Here is a 14943-nt window from a genome sequence, read left to right on the forward strand (position 1 = left end):
TATTAATATATATTTGAAACATTTTACATTGATTTACATCTATCTATTTGCAACTACAGGAAATCACTTTACATTCCTGGGATTAGCACTGTGAGAGGATTTTTAATTATTTAGAAAATATTTAGAAATTATTTCAAGTAAATCTTATTTATCCTATCTCTGAAACATTTCATTTTCTGTGAAGTAGAAATAGGGTATTACATATAGTTATTAATATGATATATATATGGTTCATAATTAATTTAAGATGTAGAAAATAATTTGTTAATTATTAATTATATAAAATATATTGATGAACATTCATAAGCCGACTATGGGAATAGACTAATCTGAAACAATACCAAAAACAGCATTAGAAAAGTATTTTCCCATAAAATAACTAGAACATTATTCAGTTTCACTTCCACTTGCTCAGAAGCTGAAGTGACCTTTAAGTTCAATTCCTGGAAAATACCATTGATTAACATACTTGCTGCTTCCACTAGTTATATTTCAGAGAAGGGCCAAGAAGGTGAGTCAACCTGAGACAAAGGTTTTCCTTGCATATTAGATTGCTTATATCTAGATGTGGGAGTACTCATTTGTCTCTGGATTCTTCCTAAACTTACACCTTGGGGGATGCTTCTCTTAGGCAACTTTATTCCGTAAGTACTGTGCCGCAGGTTCCTTCGGCATCCCCTGAAGCTCAACCTTTAGAGAGCAAGAATCCAGGGACCTCTTGGTAGCTAGATCATGGCATCAAGTTCAGGGTCTAGAAAAAGTCCAGTCCTCGAGCATGAGACTGCGCTCCAAGAGACTGTCACTGGGCCAATTTCCAAATCCTCTAGTGGATGGAGAGTGAATTAGGTCACTCTGTTTCCTTTCACTCCTTATAAACGGGACTGAAATAGAATATTCTGAAACCACAAAGTAGTGAGAGCATTTAATAAGAAGTTCCAAGCACAGTAACTGGTTGGCGGACGCACAGGGACAAGGTAGTGATCAAACGGGAAGGAAGCTGAGGGTAGGGGATTAGAATGGCAGTAGGCCCACACTGGAGGGCTAAAGAAATATCTGTGTACTGGGTTAAAAAAAAAAAGGGTCACAAGCTGGGGGATATGAAGGCTGTTGAACAAATTTGTGTTGTTTATCTGGGAATGGAGCACGTCAAGGAATGTGCAGTGTTATAAATCCAGTAGTAGATGGCTAAGCAATGGTGAACTGCTACAAAATAAACCTGGAAATTTAGATGGGGCACCAAAGGATTTTATTACTTGCTGTTTAGCTTCTATAAGCAGCTCCTGCTTCTGTGACAGCTAGTATTAAAGGGTTCCTTTGCCCTGGATTCTCCTTCACATCCCTATAGCACAGTCAGTTGCAATGTGCCCCAAATGATGTTTCTTTAAACACACTATTGTGCAAAATAAGGAGGTGGTAATAGTCAATCCTAAAATGTCATTCTCTTATCCAGGAATATACCTGAAGGAGGTCACCAAAGGACCTTTTTCTGAATGAGATTAATGGAATCCATCAGATAAAGAACAAGAAGGCAGCAGAACAGTGTGGAAATGTGTGAGAATCTGATCTATATGTAATTTGCATCATCTTGTAAGGATAATGGAAAGATAACACACAGTATAATACAACACTTGATTGCCCTATATTAACCCATTTATATCTCACAATAATCCTATGAGATTAGTGCTTTCATGAACCTCTATTTAAAAGATGGGAAATAGACATAAAAAGGTCAAGTAACTTGTCTAATCACATAGTTCAGAGGTGACAGAACTAGGATCTGAATCCAAGCTGTCTGCTTCCATAGGGCATAACCTTAACCATGGCACCACATTTCCCCCCACACTTGAAAGCCTCAGTTTAAAGTTCCACTAATCAAAGACTCTTTCGGTTTCCAGAGTGATCTCCTTTTTACACAAAATGTAGAGCAATGAAGAATAACCCACAGGGGTTGTAGTGGTGTAGTGATGTACCTAGGACCCGAGAGAGAAGTCAGGGATGGAGATAATGCTCTGAGCACAATCTCCATAAAGATAAAAGAGGTTAAGGTGAGAAGATGACATCATTAAAGAAAAGGCTGCAGAGAGAAAGGCCAAGACTATGAATAGAACTCTTTGCTTTTTGGATTTAATATCATAATATTTTATTTGACCCCAGATGATCATGAATTATTTTACAGTCACCTGCTTCAGGGTTGCAGCCATGGTTTCTCATCTGTATTTTGTCAGTGACTCATATAGTGCCCAGCATATAGCAGGCACTCAATAAATACTTCTTGAATTAAAGAAAAGATGAAAAGGGAATTCAAGATGGAAAGACATCAAGAGTAATATGAATATGTGAAATAACCTTTACAATGAAGGAATGTGTGTGTGAAAATAACTTCATGAGGAATTATACATCTAAAGTAGTTAAAAGAGGATAAAACAAAAATGGGGTTCTGAATAGAATAATTTATATTCAAGTGTTAGAGATTGTGTACTTATTACACACAAGACTTGGTGATATGCAACTACTTGGTCCTTATTCTTGAGAAACTTAGTCCAAGTAAGAGAGAAATAGTTATTGGAACTGAAAAAGATCTTATGGACAGGAAGGCAGATTTAAGTGAAAGACACTTTTTCAAGCAAGATTCAATGGCTATACATGAGGGTACCTAGCGGAGTGGGCACTGGCTGGGGGCCAGGAGAAGTGATGGCAGTAAGAGACAAAACTATCCAAGTGAAAGAAGAAATCAGCACAAAGTCCCAAGAGGAAAGAGTAGAGAAACTGTAAGCCCATGTGGTTGATGCTAGTCTGTCCTGTTTATTAATTTAGAGAATTTATAAGACTTTTTTGTTTTTGCTCATCTTATATTACCCACATAAAGCACACTTTTAAACTCTGTTGTATAAAATAAAGTAATGGAAAAAAGAGAAAGCCAAAATTGTCATTTCTGATTATCAGAAATAACCAAAGGTTACAAAAATATAAAAAGAATAATTGGTGACCATCATGAAGATGATGGTTACATGTTTGATAAATATCAAGGAAAAGCAGATCTGAACGCAATTCTTAATGTTTCAAGTGAAAGTGCACAGGATATGAATGACTATTCCTTGTACTCTAAAAAGTTTTGAAATATGGATCACAAGTGCCATTTTCTCGAATGTGAAAGGCCTATGTGATAATGACAAACCAAAAGAGCTCTAAGCAATCAACATCCAGAGACTTGGAGTAGGGCGAAGTAAGGAATCCCAGGATCTTAGCCCAAGCTGTCTGAAGGGTCTATTGAGTGCACATGTGTAAGCACAGCATTCCTCTTCTATGTAAGTACTTCTGCCAAAAACTTGCCCTTTTAAAAACCTGAACAATGAACACTCTCTGCCAAAACTCATCACAGTGTAGTCTAAGACAACAATCCCCACGGCGCCGAGAAATGTGAATCAAGTCAAAGAAAGGGAAATGTTATCCTCTCATCTGTTATCCAGTACAAATGCTTTTGAACAGCTACTTTACAGGTGATAAAAGTCTTCATAAGTTAGTACAATAATTTCTTGACTTATACTTATTTCCTATTTTATAACTATACATAACTCATCTTAACACTATATCATCATGCAAATACTTTTACAGATAGAACAGTCTGGCTACTTCAACCTTCTACCAAACTGCTTGGAAAGCAACTTAACACCCCAATTTGATCATGATAAGGAAATATTTGAAGCTATAAGACAGAGGCTAGCGTGGCCAAAAGAGTGAATTTTGAATCAGAATATATGTGAAGGATAAAGTTAGTAAGCATACAATTTCACAACTGTTTTAAAAACCTGTCTTCTGATAAGGACAGTCAAACCTCACAATTGATGAGATTTGAGATGATTATTTTCATCTGAAAAGATTTTTTGAAAATAATACCCTAGTTATAATTATGTATTCATAAGTCATCAATTACTTGAAAATACATTGATAGGAAATAAAAAAGGAGTCAATGATAGTCCATGCAAAAGTATCAATTTCACATCCTATTATGTAAATTATGCAAACCATTTCTAAAGGTTTTGGTCAGAATTTGTATTTCTGCATTCTTTTTGAATGAGTTGAATTACCATAGGCAGGATCTCTCTTTTGAAAAATTGCATTCAATCCTTTCATGTAACAAAAATGAAAACCTTGTACCTAAGATTCCAGTGGAAGCCCAGAGCACGCTAGTCATATTTGACCTGGGTCTTTTTCAGACATTGTTCCTGGAAGCTCTGGAAGTTCAGTGGGGTATCACCAAAGAACAAAAAAGGCCCTTTAGCCACATATTCTGGGACTGAATTCCATGACTTTCCCCAGACAACTTCTTGAAATGTGTTTCTTTGTGTGCTATGACTCATACAAACTAAAAACAAGACAAATTTTAAAAAGCATGTTTAAACTTTTCAACCACTGCCACAGTAGAGCACAAATTCGACAGAAAGTTGAGTAAAAAGCACAGTCAGGTAATTATTAAATAATTATAAATATGAGATAATAAAAAAATAAGATATCAGCATGTATAAAGGTGAAATGACAGGACTTTGGGTCCAACTATAAGCAAGAGATTTTCCACGTGGCACAGTGGTAAAGAATTAACCTGCCAATGCAGGAGACACAGGTTTGATCCCTGGGTTGGGAAGATCCCCAGGAGCAGAAAACAGCAAACCACTCCAGTTTTCTTGCCTGGAAAATCCCATGGACAGAGGAGCCTGAGGGGTTATAGTCCACGGTGTCATAAAGAGTCAAGATATGACTGAGTGACAAAGCACATAAGCAAGAAAACTTATTAAAAGGGAAAAAACTCCTTGGACTTTCAAAACATGTGCAACCATTTGTAACACAGAGAATAGAAGGAATAATGTGAGTTTTATAATAGACAGAAAGTATATATGTAAAGTGAGGGAAAGAATTGAAAACACACACACAGATAAAAATGGAAATGGAAACACATACCTACATTTCTGGAATATATTTGAGTCTCAATTTCTAGGAATTTGAAGGGATATAAAAGTCTCTTTAGGTAAATTTTTAATTTTTAGAAAATAAGCAATGATACACGTATTAGATATATAACATTTGATATGGAATAATCTTTAACATATTTAATGTAGTAGATGTCCTTGAGACTCAAAGAAGAGAAACAAGAACATAGTCATTGAGCCATTTTGGCAAGAATTGAAAGCACAATCATCATGTAGAACTGAAGACATCTGGCACAGAAGATGGATCTTGTCAATATCAATAAAATAGCAAAGACTAAAGTATGAAAAAAGTGTGCCTTCTCTTTTAATATTTAAGGCTGATTTATGGAACATGACTGATACATAGCTTTCTTTGCACCAGAACCTATCACAATGGTGATGTAAAATTTTTTATTAATCCAAGTAATACATTTTATTTTGAAAAATAAGTAATTACAAGAACACTTAATTCAAAATATGCATTTGTTATGATATCTATTATATTTAGCATCAATAGGAGAAAAAAAGCAGTAGAATAGTTCCACCTTGAACTAGGGGAATAAAGTAAGCATTTAATTGAACAACATTAACCTTTCTGACCAGAGAATGGTTCACCTTTTATATAGTTTCTCACCATGGTTAATCTATAAGCTTTCAAGTATAATTTTTACAAATAGGTGTTATTTTTCAGAGTGATTTTAGATGCGCAAAAACTGAGAAGACAGTACAGAAAGTTTCCTTAGACCCACGTAGAGTTTTCCCTATTATTTTTACATCTTATGATAGGTAGAATGGACATCTGTTATAATGAATAAAATCAATATTGACATTTTGTTATTAACTTAAGTCCAAGTCTATTCTGATTTTCTTAGTGTTTATCTAATGCCCTTTTTCTTTCCATGGGTCTCACCCAGGACACCACATTACATTTAGTTCGTGTCTCTCTGACTTCTTGCTTATAACAGTTTCTCAGACTTACTTTGGTTTTTTATGATCTTGACCGGTTTGAGGAGTGCTGGTCAAATATATTGTAGACTGCCCCTCTTTTGGAATTTGTCTGATATTTTTCTCATGGTTTTATTGGGGTTACAGGACATATCAATGGAGAGGTTGAGAGGGGGAGTATTTCTTTCATCCTTCATATCAAAGGCACATACTACCAATACACTTTAGGACTGTTGAGGCTGACCCTGATCACTTGGCTGAGACAGTCTCTGCTCAGCTTACTTACTGTACTTTCCCCTCCTTTCCATGATGAGTACTCTTTGGAGGAAGTAACCATGCACAGCTCACTTCAGAAGTAAGGAGTTATATGTTCCCCTTCCTTGAGGGCCAGATACCTGCATAAACCATTTGAAGTTCTACTGGATGAAAGATTTGTCTCTTCTCCTTTATTTATTCATCATTCATTTATATTAGCATGGTCCCATGGATATGTATTTTATACCTTGGGTTATAATCAATAATAGTTTATTTATTTATTTATTTTGCTCAAATTATTCTAGTGTTGGCCATTGGGAACTTTTTCAGCTGGTTCCTAGATCTCTTTGACATACCCCTATCATTGTGCATATTTGGTATGGTGAGTGTATGTGTATGTTTGGGACACTTCTTTATTTTTTGCCACAAGATGATCCAGGCTCACATACATTTCCTGCCTCAGTCCTAGAATCAGCCATTTCTCTGAAGACCCCTGGTTCCTTTTATGGGACAGTAATGCTAGAAAATGAGATCTAGGCCCTAGCTGTCACATATAACATTTATTTTAAAAATAAATTTCATGTTTAACCTAAGAATTAACATATATATTTATGTGCAGCAGATTTATGGATAACTTTTTATTACACTTCCTTACTTTATGCTTATCTGTATTTACTGATTTTAATGATCATGAATGTGTATCTGTAATGAAAATCATTAATATAAAAAAAGAAAATCATTAATATAAAAATAAAAGTTCTTTTAGATGTACACCCCATTTCAACAAGAAAACAAAAATTACTGTCAACTTCTACTGACCTCGTACTTAGTACTGTAAGAAAACTGAGAATTTTGAGGGTTCCAAATTGTTCTGTGAAATGAAGTGTTACATTTCAAAACTGAAAGTGCTCCTCCAAGTAAAAAAAAAAAAAAGTATTCATTTTTTACCTTAGAACACAATTCTTTCTTTTGTAGAACAATTATTTCAGATATAAACAGCAAATATTTATCTGAAAGCAACAATAGCAAATACCAAAATACAAGAAATGCCTGAATGTCATATTCGGGGACTGGGCTTTAGAAGCAGAGAAAACAAAAAAGAAGTAAAAGCCTCACACTGATTTTATACATTCCATCAAAGAAAACTAGATTATTTAGGTATAATTTGAGATCCAACCAGTCCATCCTAAAGGAGACCAGTCCTGGGTGTTCATTGGAAGGACTGATGTTGAAGCTGAAACTCATCAATACTTTGGCCACCTGATGCGAAGAGCTGACTCATTTGAAAAGACCCTGATGCTGGGAAAGATTGAGGGCAGGAGGAGAAGGGGACAACAGAGGATGAGATGGCTGGATGGTATCACCGACTCAATGGACATGGGTTTGGGTGGACTCCAAGAGTTGGTGTTGGACAGGGAGGCCTGGCCTGCTGTGGTTCATGGGGTCGCAAAGAGTCAGACACAACTGAGCGACTGAACTGAACTGACTGAATTTGAGACTATGAAGTCATTAGGCAGAAGTTCAGCTGTCAATATAATATGTCTTTTTTTTTTTTAAAGGCTTCTATAGGACTATTTAAGCAACTTAAGAGGATACTTTTTTTCTGGACATTGCTTTTATGCAGTTCATACATGCTGATGTTAAAAACATAGACTATACTATTTCTCTGTCTCTTCACTAACATAACTCCAGACAATATCTCTACTGAGAAATTGTATTAGTCTAAGTTCTGCTAATCTAATATGCTTGAAACTATATATATTTAACTCAGTTACTAGGTACCAGCTATATAGGCTCTGGACCAGCTATATATTTCTGGACCAAATATAATACTATAATCCTTAAAACTGTTTAAGATATACAAAAGACTGATTAAAACAAAAGACCAAGTAAAGTGCATAATTAGTACAGAAAAATAAATAAGACATTTATCTGATGGTAGAGTAATAACATCACCTCTCTGTACAATTTTATTTATTTTCCCTGAAAGTAATAATATTATATTTCTTCTGCTCAATAACCTAGACTTTTTGGCTTGTTTTATTTGACTTTGTTCTTAGTAGTTATGGCCCCATTTAATAATGCTTAATTCTATTTCATTAGAAAAATGCACCAAGTGTTCCCATTTTTCTATGATTTACTAGAACATACTTGAGATGTTGAAGTTACAACATAAAATGTTGAAGTTACAGTATTATGTTAAATGCCCTACAGAAGAAACAAGGGACATAAAGTACGTCATTTCTAATTTTTGAAGCAGAAGACCCCATATATTTAAATGGATAACAGATCCAGAGAAACACAAACTCTTCTGTGAATACTTGATCACTTAATTCTACTTATTTTATACATTTTTATAGGAGGGTAATATGTGTGGCTGACTGAGCATGGCAAAAGAATGAGCAAACTGTCTAAATTTACCAGCAAAAGATTAGAAGGTTGGTTAAAGAAGTCCTGGTTCATGACTATTAGAAATAATTAAACATTATTATTTACATGGAGATAAAAGATCAAATATTAATGATAAATTAAAAGTCACCAAAATCATTTAAAATTTAAATATGAACAATGTATCTTATTACATATTCCAACTTTTTGAAACATTTAACTGTCTTGAATAATTTGTATTTGTAAATGTCTCATAATGTAAGTATACCTCATTATTATTACTTAAATTTCAAAATAATTCCAAGGTGTTGCAGTTTCTTACCAGTGCATTTCTTGTTTGCAGTGAATTTGCTTTAGCTTTATATTTCTTGGGCTTCCCTGGTGGTTTAGCAGTAAAGAATCCACCTGCCAAGGCAGGAGACATGGGTTCGATCCCTGAGTCAGGAAGAGCCCTGAAGAAGGAAACGTCAACCCGCTTCAGTGTTCCTGCCTGGGAAATTCCATGGACAGAGAAGCCTGGAGGGCTACAGTCCATGGGGTCACAAAGAGTCAGACCAAGCTCAGTAGCTAAACAACAACAACAACTTAAGGTGAAATAATGTGGACACAGATGATGCAGATTCTCATTTCTTAATTGGATACTTCTAAAAAATATAATAAATTCAAAAATAAAATAACTTTTTGTAATATGCAACTTTTTACTAAGTATTCTTATAAACCCTATTTCATATGATCATTATACTGCTCCTATATGTTATGCATTATGATAAAACACTCAGCATCTCAACTTTTTTTTCTATGAAAGGTTAAAACTCATATAAAAGAGAAAACTCTCCTTTCTAAAATCTCAGAGAAAGTAAAGTATAAAACCAAAGATCTTTAAGCTGATCTTTTATAGGGGACAAAGTGATTCAAAATCATTCTATTAACTGCTTGGTAATTAATTAGATTTCAATATTTGTTAAGTATCTAAATATGTTTAGCATTGTACTAACCTAAAGTTATAAAAAGTTAGAGAAGACAAATCCTAACTTCCAGTCCTTATGATCCAGTTAGGAATTATAAAGAAATTTGTAAGAAAACAAATGACTGAAAAACTCAGAATATTAGCTTGAAAGGTAGGATGAAGATATAAAAATAAAAAGGAATTCTGGCCAAGAATTTAGATTTCCTAAAGTAAAGAAGTATTTTTTAACTAAGTTTTGAGGTAACAAGGTGTGGGATTAACAAATTTTTCCCATGGTCAGTCATTATTACTGTTGTTATTACTACTTATTTCACAAATATAAATGTATTTTTCCTTCAAGGAATATGTTATCAAGTCTTGAAATATTTATTGATTAATATTTTACTTAGGTTATCTATATAGCTCCAAGTACATATAAAAATAGCTTTTCAAACAGAGCTATGGTTACTTCTGTTTATTAAATAAATCATTTATTAATTGACAAGAGTTCTACCCAAAAAACATATATCATCAAATTATTATGTTTCCCAGACAGAACAGTAAAGTTCGGTCACATTTCTTTTCCATAATGAAGTTGTAACAAACAATCTGAAGACATACTAATACTCATTAAATCACCACCAACTGGAACATTTTCTCCTTGAGATTGATAAGTTGATATTCTAAATAATAAAAATGGGGATGACTTAACCCAGTAACTCTGTCCAAGCAGAAAACAAACAGAGGGCAACAGAGGTACCTGCCAATTCCAGAGGACATCTTCAGATAACTTTCAGGTCTGTGATAAACCTTCTGATAGTTAACAAATACCCATGCAGTGCAAAAAGACCACAGTATGAGGAATAAGAACTGAGCGCCATGAAACATATAGTTTTAATTTAACTCCAACTCCAAACAATATATTTCCTAGTTTTGGAAAAGACGTGAGAGTAATTCAGCCTGGTGACTCAAGTTCAAACCTACATTTAATGTGTCAGCCTGTCACTGGAAACAGTACATGTGCTTCCTCTGCCTTTGTAATTGTTTATATTCCAGACCCTCCCTGACACCAAAAATAATTCCCACTCCCACCCTTACGAGCTCCCTCCACACACAAAGGAGACTGAAAACACAGTTTGTCTTTGTGCATTTTCCCATGCAAAATTATAGAGCAAATTATCTAAGACTAAGTACAAAGTCTGCAAAAAGGCAAAAGAAAAGATACATAATTATTTCTTTACCTTTTACCCTTAGTTTCTGCTGGTGTTGGTTATAGTTCTCTGAAAATTTCAAAACATTTTGCATTGTGAGGCACTTTTCCTTAATCTCCCCTCTCAAAGAGTCAGCAGGAGGGTAACAGGAGTCAAATGATTACTTCTTGCAAGCAAATGGGCCACAGACACAAAGGTGAAATGGTGGTGCCAAAATATGAAGTAAGTTTGTAGGTATCAGGTCCTGAAGGCAGTAAGTAGGCTAAGGAAAACTTCATTAACCTCAGAGAATTTTCTCAACACAGCCAAGGGGTTACTATTTGATAAAATGTTTCTTTTCTTTCCGTTTTTCCTATATAAACATTACTAAATAATTCCCTATAAGGCACAGTAACCTGTATAAATATAAATTATTAATATCATGTACATAAGATTCTTGTTCTACACACTTGTTGTGGCCTATACCCATCTTCAATCCTGAATCCCATTTAAATTCTTGGGTTTTTTTCCCCTGTAACCTATAATATACAGATACTGCATCAAACTGATCTTAGAAGGTCCTTTAAGTGGCATCATGGAAAGCTGCCTGAAGTTCTTAAAAGGTTACCTACATCCAGGTAAAACAGTTCCAGTCTCAGCTCCACCTCTTACTAGCTTATATTTGAACAGAGTAGCCAACACCTTCATATCTCATGATTCTCATCTCTAAAAGGAAAGTGACTGCTTTGTTTACTCCCTTGACCGCCAATACCATTTTTAAGAATTATAATGTTTCTTAAAATAGAAAAAAACAAAATGGGACACCCCACATGTCTAACTGTTTCTTTTCTTTTTTTTTTTCATTGTAAAGAAAATGAAAAACTAATTAAACATGGCGTGTTCATGGCTTAATGTAGCACCTTTCCAAAGCATCACATTTTTGACCGACACTTTAAATTCAATGCGTGCTAAGTTGCTTCAGTCGTGTCAGACTCTGCGACCCTACAGACTGTAACCCTGCAGGCTTCTCTGTCCATGGGGATTCCTCAGACAAGGATACTGGAGTGGGTTGCCACGCCCTCCTCCAGGGGATCTTCCAGACCCAGGGATCGAACCCTCCTCTCACAATTCCCACATTAGCAGGCGGGTTCTTTACCACCAGCGCCACTTGGGAAGCCCTTAAATGCAACACTTTAACCCTAATTACTGGCTGTGAGGGAGAAAAATCTGATCACAGTAACCGGATAAAGGGGCAGGAGACCTTGCTGAGGTTTCAGACAGTGGCAGTCACACAATATAGGTTACTGACTGAAACTAATATAAAGCCTAATAAAATTGTGTGTACAAAAAAAAAAAAAAGAAAAAAGAAACGTACTGCTGTTAAGAATATTAATGGTGATAATGTACAAAATACCTAGGATGCAATGTGTTTGTCCCTTCCCTTTTCCACCAGTTTTCCACTTCATAAATGGGCAAATTCCATTTGAAATGTTGGCAGTCCAGATCAGTACCCTTTTATTGTCTCTCAGCTACCTCTTTGACCCTATTCTTATCTCTTCCCACATCACCTTCCTGTATTTCCTGGCCTTTTCTCTTCCAAAGGCCAAGGCCTTTTCCCATCTCCCTGACCTGAACCATCACTTCGTAGCCTATCAGCGACCGCTTCTCTGGCCAGCTTAAGCGGCTAGTACAGGCCTCAGTGATTGAGGCGGGACAGAGTTAAAGTAACTGCTGGCTGGGGCTGCCACCTCCAGCCCAGACCTTTCCTGCTCATCCTCCTAGCTGGCTCAGCACAGCTGGAGAAGCGAAGGCAACGCAGGAGTGATGACATGTGATTCTCTCCCTTCCCCACCCTTCACATTTTTCTTTCCACGTGCAGAACCCGGAAGGCTCTGACCGCTCTTGCCCCGGCGGTTGCCATGGTTACACAATAGCTGCCCCAGACCCCGGAAGGGGGTCTCATCCCGTCTACCCCGCCCTCAACCCTTTCCATCCGTTAGGGACACCCCCCCTCAACACACACCCACGGGAGGAGAATCTTTCCGGCTAAATTTGACTTTCAGTCCCCTCGCCCCTTCTCTGGCAAATGGCACTGACAGGCTAAGGAAGGATGGGAGGGGCTTTGGTGGGGAAAGAAGAGTCCTCGCCTCCTTGTAATGAAAGTCCTTGCCTTTCATTACAGCTTCACTCGGGGCTAAACAGCGGAAAGTTCGCCTATGTAACTCCAGTCTCGGTAACTTAGAATTGGGGACCACGGCGGCCGCAGCTGCCGGGCGCGCGGCTCCGGTACAGTCCCTTCGAGTCCAGCGTGGTCGCGAGAGCGCGGCGCCTCCTCCTTCTCCTGTCAGGTCCCCTCCGCGCGCCAGGAAGCAAGCAAAGCAACTCAGCTCAGGAGTCTGAACGCCAGTCGTGAGGGAAGGAGAATCAGCTGATGCCTAAAACTGCCCGGGCGCTTCCAAGGCAGACCATTAACGCCTGAACTCCCGGCGCGCGGGGAGGGGCTGGGGAACACCCCGCGGGGTTAAATCGGCCGGGTTAAACTCCCGGCAGGAGTCAGATCCGGGCCTTTTCTGAGCGAGCCCAGCCGAGGCTACCGGGGGATGCCCGGCTCCCTCAAGAGTGCGTTTGGCAAGAACCGCCTTTCCCAGTCAGCCAGCTTTGAGGTTGGCATCGGCTTCCAACTTTGCCCTCCGAGTCTGGGAAGATGCAAGCTCCCGTCAGAAGGAGCGTCACGGTTCCCTCACAGAGCAAAAGGCGTCGCCCATCCCTCCCCAAAGCACCACAACCCAAACAACCGCCACGGTCTCCCCGTCCTCTCCCCTCCCCTCCCCCACCCGTCGGGGAAAGGAGCGAGCGAGGGCGCAGACGCCCCAGGTCGAGTCCTCCTCAGACGGTCCCCACCGACGCGTCCGCGAATGAACCTGCAGCCGGCGGAGCCAGGGGGCACGTTCAGACGCGCTCCCGGCGGCCAGCGTCCCGGAGGGAACGAGAGAGCGAGCGAAGTTCCGGGGCGCGTCCAGGAGGAAAACTTTTGCCCGACTGGGGCTGAGGAGGCTGCGGCGGTGGCGGCGAGTGTGGGGGCTGCGCCCGCCGCCACGCTGTCCCTGTGCCGCGCGCCCGGGCCGTCCCCGCCTCAGCGCCGGATTCTCCCTCTGGCCCGCGGCGCACCCACTCATGTCAGCTCCGGAGAGCTCTATCCATCCCGTAACGTTCCGTATCTCCCAGCCGCTCGGCATCCTCACTTCAGACCCTCGGCCACCCCCGAATCCAGTCACCCCTACTGATCACCGCGGTCCCCAGAGCACCCTCCCACAGGAGCAGCAGGTGACCCGAAACCTGCCTTACCTGCCGCGACCTCTTCTCTGCCTCCCTCGCTGCTCGCTGTCTCTTCAGGAAGAGAGGAAGGGGATGCAGGCGGTGCGCGAGCGAGGCGGCGACCCGGGACACCGGCGCGACCTCCTCCGAGCGGCAGCGCTGGCGGAGCCGCGGAGCCGCGGGCGGCCCTGGTGGAGCGCGGAGGCTGCGGTCGCAGAGGCCTGGCCGGGAGGCAGGGGGCGCTGCTGACCCCCGCGCGCCCTGTCGGAGCGGCGCGGAGCCAGGCACCAGCTGGAGCTGAGGGCAGGCGAGGGTGGCGAGGAAAGGCACGCTCGGAGCGGGAGGCCGGCTTTTAAGTTTGTGGTGTGACCGCAGCAGCTGTCCCGGGAGAGACTCAGTCTTTCTAAAAAGGGGATGCTCAAAACGCCGGGGATTACCTCTCCCCTTCCGATCTCCTCCCCCAGCCCTTGGCCCCCCTTCTCGGTGCGCACGCCAGCCCTCCCCAGCGTGCAGAAGTCCATCCCCGTCGGCGCGCGGGCTGTCAGCAGCGTGGATTAAATGTAGCCCCAGCCGCGCTGGGGGATGTTTTTCCGGACAGGGCACTGTGTATGTGAAGGAACTTCTGACGTTTGAGCCCTCGCCTCCGTGAATTTAGGGCCTGTTTATTCTATACCATGAAGTCTCCAAAGACTCCCTACGGAAGAAACAGGACAAACCTTGTCTCAGAAACTCTAGGACTCTAAAAGAGTACCTGTGTTGCAGTCTGTAAAATTACGATCCACTGTTGCTGTTAGTGGCCTGGAAAGAACTGGCCTTGAAAGATGAGCGACAGAAATCAGCCCACCAATAAAGGGCTGGCACCGAGGGAGGACCAAGCAGAAGGAAAACAAAAAAACAAACACACACACATAGAAGGTGTAAGTCTTTTTTCCTCTTTACCTCA

General features: G+C 39.9%; 1 protein-coding gene across 2 annotated transcripts in view; it reads right to left on the minus strand.

Moving 5' to 3' along the window:
* Window positions 1-14450, minus strand: part of SEMA3D (semaphorin 3D) — a 218927-nt gene extending 204477 nt beyond the window's left edge. For both annotated transcript variants that reach the window (XM_070470032.1, XM_070470028.1), the window contains exon 1: window positions 14031-14450. The gene's annotated coding sequence lies outside the window, so the exon portion shown is untranslated. The remainder of the gene's footprint in view (window positions 1-14030) is intronic.
* Window positions 14451-14943: the final 493 nt, after the last annotated feature.

Source organism: Odocoileus virginianus, chromosome 1 (genome assembly GCF_023699985.2).
Source record: "Odocoileus virginianus isolate 20LAN1187 ecotype Illinois chromosome 1, Ovbor_1.2, whole genome shotgun sequence".
NCBI classification, from domain to species: Eukaryota; Metazoa; Chordata; class Mammalia; order Artiodactyla; family Cervidae; genus Odocoileus; species Odocoileus virginianus.